The sequence below is a fragment of the Lactuca virosa genome, chromosome 4, assembly GCF_052849685.1.
Source record: "Lactuca virosa cultivar CGN04683 chromosome 4, Lactuca_virosa_CGN04683_v6, whole genome shotgun sequence".
Classification (NCBI taxonomy): domain Eukaryota; kingdom Viridiplantae; phylum Streptophyta; class Magnoliopsida; order Asterales; family Asteraceae; genus Lactuca; species Lactuca virosa.
Window position 1 is genome coordinate 487985259 of NC_136429.1, and position 11470 is coordinate 487996728.

Below are 11470 nucleotides of genomic sequence, written 5' to 3' on the forward strand. Positions count from 1 at the left end.
CTATGAAGAGATCTAGACATATACAAGCCAAGATGCAAACTTGATACCTCAGAAAGCTTCCCCACAAGATGATGATTTTGGATCCAAAGCCTTTCCACCAATAAAAACAACTTCAAGCTTCTCTTCTTTTCTTCCCAAGGGAAAAATATGCACCAAAACCTTCTAATAACTCAAGACCACCACCAAGAGGCTAAGAGGGTCAATTTAGGGTTTTTAGGGTTTGGAGGCTGTCTTAGAAATGAGCAAGAGAGGCTAACATAAATCTTATATAGGGTACATCACGAAAAATTAGGGTTTCTAACTCACCCTTGTACGCCCAGCGTACTCCTCGTACACCCAGCGTACGAGGTCTCGCACCCCGATCCACTCCTCACAGTACGTTCAACGTACACTCCTTTAGGCATGGCGTAAAACTCTTCGCATCAGTACGCCCTGCGTACTTCTTGGTATGCCCCGCGTACTAGGGTTTCCCCTCAAACCCTAACATATTCCGAAGGCCATAACTTCTTTGATACAACTCCGACTCCGACCATCCTTATATCAATGAAAAGGTAACGAGAAGCTCTACACTTTAATCAACTCATACTTGCCATAAAATTTCCCAAACACAAAAATCCCTTTCCATAAAAGTCCGCTGCCATATTACCAAAATACCCCTTAGCTCCAAAACCAAATCTGAACGCCCGAATCATCTACATTACATCACCCACACCCAAATGTGTAACATCCCAAAATTCAAGACCAAAAATTTCATTTTTATGTAATAGAAAAACACTTTACAACTTTGTTTCGAACATTGAAAACGTTTCATTTAAAATAAATATCAGAGTCTAATCCTAATGATCACATAATGCGGAATAATATGGGTGAATGCGATGCGATCGTCCCGAGCTCCTTTTCTGAAAACTGAAGGTACCTGAAACCAAAACTGTAAACCGTAAGCACGAAGCATAGTGAGTTCCCCAATTACCACATACCATACATATCAACTGGGCTATACATGCCATACATACTGTGAGCCATACATATCAATCATATATCAAATAAGGTGCTATGTTCCGCACATAGTCTTGCCGTTATGCCACGGGCCGCCACGTAGTCTTTCTGTCCAAGCGGGGGGCCACCCCCTAGGTCTTACAAACAAGTTCCAAGAGCCGGCTCCTGGTCTTCCATGCAAGTATCACAAAGAAAACTAGCATACATACTACTCTACTTAGCTAATGAGCATACAGTGTGCCACGAGCCACCTCCTGGTCTTTCATGCATATTGCCTAGGGCTAACCCCCGGGTCTTCCTGTCATACATAATAGTATACTGTGTGCCAGGAGCCACCCCCTGGTCTTTCATACATAGTGCCTAGGGCTAACCCCCGGGTCTTCCTATCATACATAAACTAAATGGGTCGGCATTGTGGCCGTAGACTCATACACACAGTGAGGAGACTCACCTCGCACTGCTGAAGACTTGCAGATAATCCTCTGGCTGCTAACAGGCAATTCCCGAATTGATAATTCTTCGACTCCCCGAGCTATCAATACCAAATAACACTTAGTCCAAAACCAATAATCCTTCTTAGGGTAAAATGACCATTTTACCCCTGCTTCTAATTTGGATCATATCCAAGACCCAATTCCATGTAATCTTTCTAAATCCACTAATGTCCCACTAAAGGCCCACTAATGGCCCAATTTGCTAAATTGGGCCCAATCCCTCTAATGGACCTTACCCTAAGCCCAAACATATTCTTGGCCCAAATAATCTGGCCCAAACATATTCTACGGCCCAAAGACCCAAAGTCCAAAGCATAGCCCAACCCGAGGCCCAAAGCATGCCAAGCTAATATCTGTTGAGTACGTGGGGCGTACTCCTCTGTACGCTAAGCGTACTGGCTGAATGGTGTGTACGCTGCGCGTACATGCATTTACGCCCAGCATACTCCACTGTTAACTCACTTTTCCCATTAAGTTCTTAATACTCTATTCCATAAGCTACAATCACAGATCCTAGTCCTTTTCAACGTCTTAATCCATAAAGTCGATTACTTGGTGGCTTGCAACCCACCAAATGAGCCCAAACTTGAAATGTGATAACAAACTTCCATGGAAATGGCTAGATCTCATGCATGGTCACAAATGGACCTTCAAGATTGAAACTTTACTGCTTATGAGACTCATATGGCACTAAAGGTGGCAACCCTAGACCTAGAAAACGATTTGAGTCATAAAGGTCCATTCTTGGGACCTAAAAGGTCCAAAAACTCCATTAACATAGATCTAAGCATACTTGAGGAGAGTTTCAGGCTTTATACCTCAAGGTGATCTGAAATGGAACCACAATCTTGGATCTACTGCTTCTCCTTTGACCCCCCCACCTTGCTATGCTCGTCACTTGCTTGGAAAATGGCTTCACAACTCCAGAATGCTCTCTAATGGCCTCCAAAGCTCCAAGGACACTCAAAGGAGGTTTAGGGTTTCGTGGTGGCTATCTAAAGATGAGAGGGAGGCTGATATCTAGGGCATAATGTTCTTTATATTGTGACATGCCCTAAAAACTAGGGTTTAGTGACTCTGAGCGTACGCTGGGCGTACACCTCTCCGCACCCGCGACCAAACGAACTTATATGCTGGGCGTACCTAGCCGGACACGTGCATGCATCCCTTGCATGCTTGGGACTTACTTGCCAAACATTTCCATTAGGGGCCAATATTGTCAATAACTTTAAAGTGCTATAACTTCTTCGTTCTTAGTCCGTTTCCGACAAACTTTATATCCACGAAAAGGTGAAGAGTAGCCCTACGCTCCTAGCTACACCCTCAAGCCTAAAACCTTCCGAATAGAACCCGAGACCCATAAAAGACTGAATCATCAGATTACGCTTATGCCCTTGTCCTCTGAAGCCACAACCAGAAATTTTCAAAATCGGGTGTTACAACTCTCCCCCACTTAAATTTGATTTCATCCTCGAAATCGCTCCTTACTAGCACCCGTATCGAACGCTGGATCTGAGGAACGCCACCGAAGATTCCACGCGTAAGACCATCTTCTCGAAACAACCGAAAACCAACCGAACTTCCATCCCGAAAAAAAAAAATGAACTTCAAGCTTCCGCAACTTACTTCTGCCTTTACAAAGTCTAAATCCATACTAATCTGTCTCCCTGGCAGACCGCCCCTGCATAACCATCTGTAGGACAATTATACTTGACAGAAGGCTAAGATAATCCTTCGAGTAGAAGATTCATCCCTGAAACGGTTAGACTCAGACGAGAGCTGCGCAACAGGGTCAAATCAATTACTCTATGATTGTTTAACCCCGTTGCAAGTGTCTTAGATTTTTCGATCCACAAGCTACCTCCCTACACACAAGAACCTTCGCATCACTACTGCCAAAACATCCTGCTGCTTCTTATCCACTTTCCGAATTGGTCGAGACCTCCTAGGTCCCAACCTATCTGTCGACTATCCGGAATATTGGATTCCCACATGGTTGCTGAACCAATGAACACCCTCTCAGTCGCTCCCAGCGACTTCCGAAGAACCTTCGGCTACCGAAAACTACTTTATCCACATTGCCACTCATGGCTCCATAATTCCTGTCGATCCTCCCGATCATACCATCCGACTATTCGTTGCCACAGAATCTACTACAAAAGGTGAATGCTACCAGAACCGTTGTAGTCTTACATCACTCTTGGTCTCCAATGACCTACCGATTTCCAATCCAATCATACTGTGGCCTACTCACATCCGTGCGGGCTGTCCTGCCCTGGTCTAGACTATCTGAAGAGACCCACAAGCGAGTCGCGCATCTGATACATTCTCACTGTCGAATAAAGACCGACGAATGCTACGGGCCACCCCGCAGTCTGACGTTCCCATACTATCTGAACACTAATGCATGCTACGGGCCACCCTGCAGTCTTACCATACCAATATGCTAACGACTAACTAACAAGTGCTACAGGGCACCCTGCAGTATTACTATACCAATATACGAATACTACGATCCACCTCGTAGTCTTACAATGTTCCTACTCCATCTGCCAACTAGTGAACGCTACGGTCCACCCCATAGTCTTACAACACTTCTATACTGCTTGCTAACTAATGCTACGGGCCACCCCGCAGTCTTGCCACATTTCTCATGCTATCTGGCCACTGGTGAAGGCTACGACTATCCCGCAGTCTTACAACACTTCCCCGATGTCTGGCTACTAGTGAATGCTACGGCTATCCCGCAGTCTTACAACACTTTCCATGCTCACTGGCTATTAGCGAATGCTACAGCTACACCCACAGACTCACAACACTCTAACACTATCTATCAACCTTGTGAATGCTATGGCTACACCCACAGGATTACAACACTCTAACACTGTCTGCCAAACTTGTGAATGCTACGGCTACACCCGCAGACTTACAACACTCTAACACTATCTGTCAACCTTGTGAATGCTACGACTACACCCGCAGACTTACAACACTTTCCATACTGGGTCGAACATGCGCTTGACCTAACACTCAACTGAACTCATGTCCTGACTGGAATCCCCAACCTGATTTCTTAAGGCCTTCCATCACCCATCTCGATAATGCGATCTCGTTGTTGGAAAATTTTACGAACTTCCAACTTACACTACCCCCAATCCATACATTCGCTTTGCCTGCCTTCCCTCCTGGCAAGGATGTGAAACCCATCCTAGTTTCAAAACCGCTCCTGCTTCTGTATACATGACTGTTTCTCCCCCACTTAGATTCGACTAAGTCTTCACGGTATGCGAGAGTTGGAGGATTCCCATTCCTTCCTTCCTTACACGATAAACACACTACTACCAACGCCTAACCTTGCTTGTGATCCTTTACTAGCCTACTCCAAAGATCGCACAATCACTGAAGACTAGATGATTGCTTTCTGAAATCCTAATACTGATGGCCCCAAATTCTTAGTCTGATGTCCCTCTCAACCTTAAAGTCTAATTAGCCGATGCTTAGAGCAACCTCTTTAGTGATAGACTGCTTCTCTTGATGCTTCCACAAACTATCCCTAGCACAAAGACTGTACTTCACCGAATCCTGACGATGGTGGATAACCACCCTGCTAAATCTTGACCGCGGACCGTCACGTAATGCCCCTGAACCGATCTCGACCATAACCAAAATAATGCTAAACATCTCCGAACTAGAAAAGGGAAATGACCTTACACTAGCTACTAATAATTCTTGGTATGCAATTGGCATATGACATTCTTCACAAATACAATCTGAATACAAGCAGGGAGATAACTCATACATACTCTTACCCGAGACCAAGGCAAGAACAACCATAATACAAATAGAATCGAAAGAGCAAATGATACATACCTGCAATATTTCCTGATGTAATCCGGATCTCTCCTGCATGTCACTGTAATGTCCGACTCCTCTCTGCTGGGGCTCCTGTCCTTCCCTCTCGTCCATCAGTGATCTGCAAAGTTTCCGGAGCAAACGTGCTTACTACCCTTCCCCTCATCGTCGGACAGTCGGCCTTCTTGTGGCCCACCTGATCGCAGTGAAAACATAATGGGCTTTCCCCCTGTGGGCAGTCCCTACAGACGTGACCATCCCTGCCACACTTATAGCAGCCTGAACCCCTGGAACGACAAACTCCGTCGTATAATTTCCCACACGTGCTGCACTGACTTCGCCCCTGCCGGCCTACCAATTGTTGATCTGATGTCTTGCGCCTCTTCCCGGGACCCTCCAAAGTATACACCTGATATGACATCCTCTTCTCAATGTGCTCCAAATCAATCTCCCGCTCTCGGGCTCTAGAGATCATATCGTTTAGGGTCTCGCACCTTGAAATACTCACGAACTTCCTAATGTCATCCCGCAGCATGTTGTGATACCTCACTTTCTTCATCTCCTCATCTGCCACATACTGCGGTACCAATAAAGCCCTCTCCCGAAACTTAGCAGTGATCTCTGCCACAGTCTCAGTGGTTTGGCGGAGATCCATAAATTCTCGCGCCAACTGCTGCACCTCAATCGTTGGTGCAAACTCAGCTCAGAATTTGGTCGAGAAGTCATCCCATGACATGACATCGACTGCATCATGACCCAACTCACTACCGATCTCTTCCCACCAATCGCGTGGCCGATCCTTCAACAGGCAAGAAGCATATCTAACCTTCGCCTCCTCGGGGCAGAAACTCGTCCTGAATGTGTTAGCCATATCCGCTAACCACCTCCTACTGATAATGGGATCCCTCTCCCCATGAAACGCAGGAGCTCCACAAGCACGAAACTCTCGGAAAGTCAGTGTGTGAGCTCCAATAATAGCCATAACCTCCGTGCGAAATGCACTCAAGCGCTCATCCACTATCTCGGAAACACAGCGAGAGATCTCTGATGAAATGAACTCTCGCAACTGCTTGCTAATTGGCTCTGCACCTACACCTGAGCCAGAACCCGAACCCGGACCATCTCCCTGGGAGCTCATTTCCAACTGAAACATGACATACCAAAAGTCAAACATAACTAATGGTTCTTTCCCCATAAGCTTCTTCGATTCTCCAAGACTCTCACCAATTCGAGTATGAATCTTGTGCTTTCAGTAGTATGGGCCCAATACTACCTTCCACACCTATCCATACTTTCCTCAGCAATCATCCTGAATCCTTTAAGTCACTTTCTCAACACGAACACCAAAACTCACTATACCGCACCGCTAGGCTCACTGAAACATATCCTAGGCTTTCCTAGGTTCCCGAAACCACCCAGTCCTCAGCTGCTGAAAGACTTTTCGTAATTCCAATTAACCACTTACATGAATACCATCACATGTGATGAGGCCCGGATAATCCTTTGAGTAAAGGACTCATCCCTACAACGGTTAGACTCAGACGAAAGCTGCGCAATAGGGTCAAATCCAGCACTCTGAGAATATTCAACCCTGGTCACATGTGGCTTAACATATTCATCTAATGGCTAATTCCCATCACTCAAAGTCTCACAAGGCACAGAGCAAGCATCATTCAAACAAATGGAAAATCTAACCAAACAATCCATTATATCCTCTTATCAGGAATCTATACTAGCATGAAATTCAAAGGCTCATACAATCAGGCATAACCTAAACAGGCTATCCTACCACTGGCTGATCAGTTCTAGCATACAATTCTACAAGCTCATACAAACATACAAGGCATCTTTCCTAGATCCTTAGCTCTAATCTAACATGTGAATCACATAATCATATCATATCACATAACAAACATGTATTGGTATTTTGGGACTCACTTACTTGAGCTCGGCCGATTGCACGCATCACACCCCTTTCTTTTCAAAGTTCTTTTCTCTTTTTAATTTCCTTTCAGAATTCTTTTTATATAAAAAATGATTTTTCTTTTTGAAAATTTCCATACCATGTCACACCCCTAAACCGGAACGGCGGAAATGTTCGGGGGTGGAGGACGTCATGTACAGTATCACAACAATTGAATAATAGTAATCAAAGAAACAACAACCATTGTATTGATATAAAAATGTTTACATTGTATTCGAATCATATATGATTCGAATACAATGTAAACATTTTTATATCAATACAATGGTTGTTGTTTCTTTGATTAGTATTATTCAATTGTTGTGATACTGTACATGACGTCCTCCACCCCCGAATGTTTCTGCCGTTCCGGTTTGGGGGTGTGACAGATTGGTATCAGAGCATTTTTTATAGTGAACTCAGTATATCAACCCATAAAAGATATACAACTATAAATGCAATGGGGCCGAAGTGCTCTGAATAAAAGTATATTTTTAAAATATAAGTATTTTATGAAAAGTATGTTGGGTTTTGAGCATTCTAACACTCCTATGGTGTACATGCAACCCTAAATACCTTGGATCTATGTTTTCTCTAATATACATGCAAATGCTAATATTCCAAGGTATTACCCTATCTAGCATACAATCATAGATACTTGGGTAATAATATAGATAGAATACATACCTTTTGTAGTGTAGCTGGACTCCATGGGGCTTGAGTGCCTAGTGCCTCAAATGTGACACCTCAAATGGCTCACACAACATCAAATGCTCTTGGAATAACTTAGAGATAAATCCACACTTCAAGAAATCAGCTAGCCCTTCTTTTACACACATAGTGGCAATTTTGGTGAATAATATGATACTTTTATAGTATGTTACAATTAGGGTTACACCATGTAAACCCTAATTGTCATGACCTTTCATTTCCATGACCCATGGGTTAAGTAACCTCCATGGATCATCCATGGAGTATCCAATGGGTTTAACCCAACTTGATTATCCATGGAGCTTTGGCCCACTATATAAGTTATGGATGATTTACACAATCAACCCATATATTTAATTAGTCTTCTTTTGATCACATAATTAATTCTAAATTAATTCTTGATCAATACTAATTAAATATTATTATTCTTATTATTAATATATTAGAACCTATAATATATTAATAACCATAAGTGTCTTATTTCTCTCATTTAGTCTATCCAAGTGCATGATGCCATGCAACCCAAATGGACCATGCCTGGTCGGGTCAAGTACATACCAAATATAGTTATGGACTTAGACACTAATCCAACAAAGTATACGAACAAGCATACATACTCAAAACAAGTATCACAAGAAGAACAAAACAAAAGTATTTAGATGTTGCGCACTATAGTCAAACCTGGACAATTATGTACTAATATCTGGGATAAATATAGCCTGATGAACTATATTTATTTGAGATACGACCAACATGTGTTTGGGAGTAATGGTGGTGTTGTAACACCCCAACTCTAAGGTATAAACTTTTAGCCTTATAATTCCAATTCTAAAAGTCGACTCGACGAGTTGGATGCCCCGACACGTCGAGTAGGCACGGTTCTGGTTGCGGGTTTTAAGTGACCAACTCGACGAGTCGGAGGACGGACTCGACGAGTTGCAGCTGGAATGAGAAACCCTAATCCCCGGGGTTTTGCACCCTATTTAAAGGATCCTTTTCCCCCTTAGCCTCCCCTTACATCCCCATGTGATTCCAGAAACCCTAAATCTCTGTTTTTCTCTCTTGTTGTGTGATATTAAGCCTTGTGGTGAATTGTGGAAGGAAGATCTTGAAGTATTCAAGCTTGGAACAAGAGGAAGGCTGTAGATCCGAGTTCTTTTTCATCTTAGCATCGTTTTTGAGGTAACAAGTTGTTACCTTGACCTTCTTCTATCTAGATCTATGCATGTATGAGATTAGGGCCATTTTGGCAATTTTGATATGCTATTTTGGGTATTAAGCATGATCTGAAGTTGCAACTTCAGATCTAGGCTTGTCTTGGTCTGTAAGATTATAAAGTTTCAGCCTTTAGTGAGTTAATAACTTCTTCATCCCTTAGAACCTTTCTTTAGCTTGATTTGGGCCATTATCACCTTGCATGTACGTAAAGTTTGCAACTTTACATAAGAAGTATGCCTTAAGAGCTTAGATCTGCATTATGGAGCTTTAAAATGGCTTAAAATCGTTTGGATGGAGAAAGGATTGAAGGGACTCGATGAGTTGCATGGCCAACTCGGCGAGTCCGATGAAGATTGTCGTGCAAGGATTTCCGCATGGACTCGGCGAGTTAGTAGAGTGACTCGGCGAGTCAGCTAGGGTTTTCCCGACATTTGTACATGCATGAACTCGACGAGTTGCAGGGAAACTCGACGGGTCAACCGAGGATTTCATGACTTCTCGAGTTCAGAAAGGACTCGATGAGTCGGTGACCTGCACTCGACGAGTCGGGTCAACATGGACTGTTGACCTTGACCGTTGACCTTGACCTTGACCAAGGATTGACTAGTTGACTTCTGGGGTATTTTGGTAAATTAGAAATTTATGGAAATGATTTTATGATAAATATAGGTGGTGGAGTTCGTGGCCGTGGTTCGAGAGTTTGAGTTTATCACTTCGATTCGAGCTGCTTGAGAGGTGAGTTCTCCTCACTATATCAACAGGGTCTACGGCACCAAGGCCGACCCTTTATGATTTACATCCTGGTTTAGGATGGTTGCTATGTAATTGATATGTTAGATTTCATCCTGGTTTTAGGATGGTTGCTATGCTAGTAATCTGTTAGATTGATATCCTGGTTGTAAGATGGTTGCTATGTTAGATATCGGTTTGATCGGTATCCTGGTTATAGGATGCTTTCCATGTTAGTGATCTGTTAGATCGGTACGGCTATCTGTTATTGCATGCTAGCGTATGATATTTAAGTGCACATGGTTATTGGTTTGGGGAAAGGGTTGAGGCAGGTCCTGCTGTGTGCAGTAGGCCAAGACACCTTGGGCGGACCGGCTAGACTGCAGGCCCGGGCCGAGCAAATCTAGTCAGGCCGAAGGCCCAGCGAGCGGTCCGGATAGGCTGAAGGCCCCGAGGAGGGTGGTCTAGACGTGTCGAGGGCTCGGAGAGCATTCCAGATAGACTGAGGACCAGGATTCGGTCCAATCAGACTGATGGCTCATTATGCATGCTGCTTGCTTATATGTTTATATGATATGGTTATATCTGTATGGCGTTGGTATTTTGGGGGTAACTCACTAAGCCTTCGAGCTTACATTTATCGATTATTGTTTCAGGTACTTCTGATGATCGCGGGAAGGCGTATGCGTGATCGTACTGCTCCTCACACTTTATGATAAGTCTGAAACTATTATTTCGTAGGAGTTCAAGAACCAACTGGCAATCGTAGCTCTCAAAAGCCGCTGTCGAACTCTGACCTTGTAACTGAACTCTGACCTTGTCAATGTCTTGTCTATTAGATAAGGGATCATATATTCCTCCATTCTAGATATCATATGGACTGAGACATGGATTATAATCATTCTCTCTGTCCATTTGTTGTTTCCTGATTTCAGATTCATGATGACTGACTGATTGAACAAATCAAATCAGTCCTGGCTTGGCCAAGCACTCACATGTGTCATCACTAAATCATCGAGGGGCCCACAGATATCGCTTTTATCCCAAAGGTAAAAGGAATGGATAAACTTCGACTCATATGGCTTGTTCTACTACTTGTTGAATCATACACAAAGGCACGTTTTATAACATCGAGTTACCAATGCGTTTTCGTGCAATCAATGTACTATCAACTCATAGTAACAACTCATATCTCTAGGTTTGAAGAATATACGATATTATCGTCTCATGATTACTCGTGATAAAATCCATGAAGTGATTCAAATGAGCGGGGATTGAATCCAATACTCAGAACTTATGAGCACTCATGAGTGTTGTAGCACCGCTTTGTCCAACATCTTAGACCTCTACAAGCCAACCCATGACAATCTTGATTCATATCTACTTCCAACATATGACCGACTGTGGATAGTTTGAATAACTTAGTCATTCAGGAAGAATGACCTAGTTTATTCTGGAAGTCAAAACATGCAAAATGAAACACAAGAATAAATTAATCAAATATGGT